This window comes from Rhinopithecus bieti, unplaced genomic scaffold, assembly GCF_001698545.2.
Source record: "Rhinopithecus bieti isolate Rb0 unplaced genomic scaffold, ASM169854v2 scaffold_42745, whole genome shotgun sequence".
Lineage (NCBI taxonomy): Eukaryota > Metazoa > Chordata > Mammalia > Primates > Cercopithecidae > Rhinopithecus > Rhinopithecus bieti.
Genome location: NW_016819184.1, coordinates 5,392,287 through 5,392,833, shown reverse-complemented (window position 1 = coordinate 5,392,833; position 547 = coordinate 5,392,287). Strand labels below are relative to the sequence as shown.

Below are 547 nucleotides of genomic sequence, written 5' to 3'. Positions count from 1 at the left end.
GCCCGCCTCCCCCGCCGCCGCCAGGGAACCCCGGCCAGGGCCCAAGCCAGAGCCCCAAGACTGCGGCGCCCGGGCGGTACCTGACGGCGCCTGAGTACGACACCGGACACGCGGCGTCTACGAAGCGCAGCTGCGACGCCAGCGCGTCACTGCAACTTAAAGGCTGATTCCGTCCCGCCCCCCAAGTCGCCCTCGCCATTCATTGGCTGGGGCGGAGGGCAGGGCACCAATCGCGTGGGCCCCGTCCTCCGCCCCGCCTGCCCGGCCGCGCATCAGGGATCTTTGCTCCTCCCGCGGGTTCGATCCGCGCTCGCGCCTCCTGAGCCCTAAGGCCTGTCTCTGAGCTCAGGCCCCTCGGCCGCCTCCTCTGGCGGGACGAGAAGGGTCATTGTCCGCTCTTGCTGACTAGAAGACTGAGGCCCGAAATGGAAAAGTCTGTCGGGCCCCCTGCGCGGGCCGGGTGTGGCTGGAGGCCGAGAGACGTGAGACTGGACCGCCCGCCCTCTGCTCCCGGAGGGAGGGACCAGCCCCAGCTCTGCCCCAGCTC

At 70.9% G+C, this 547-nt stretch overlaps 1 protein-coding gene across 4 annotated transcripts in view; it reads right to left on the bottom strand.

Moving 5' to 3' along the window:
• OAT (ornithine aminotransferase) overlaps nucleotides 1-182 on the bottom strand; it is a 22,367-nt gene extending 22,185 nt beyond the window's left edge. For 2 of the 4 annotated variants that reach the window (XM_017858672.1, XM_017858675.1), the window contains exon 1: nucleotides 81-182. The gene's annotated coding sequence lies outside the window, so the exon portion shown is untranslated. The remainder of the gene's footprint in view (nucleotides 1-80) is intronic. The other 2 variants (XM_017858674.1, XM_017858673.1) reach the window with 2 other exon arrangements.
• Between the last annotated feature and the right edge of the window lie 365 nt (nucleotides 183-547).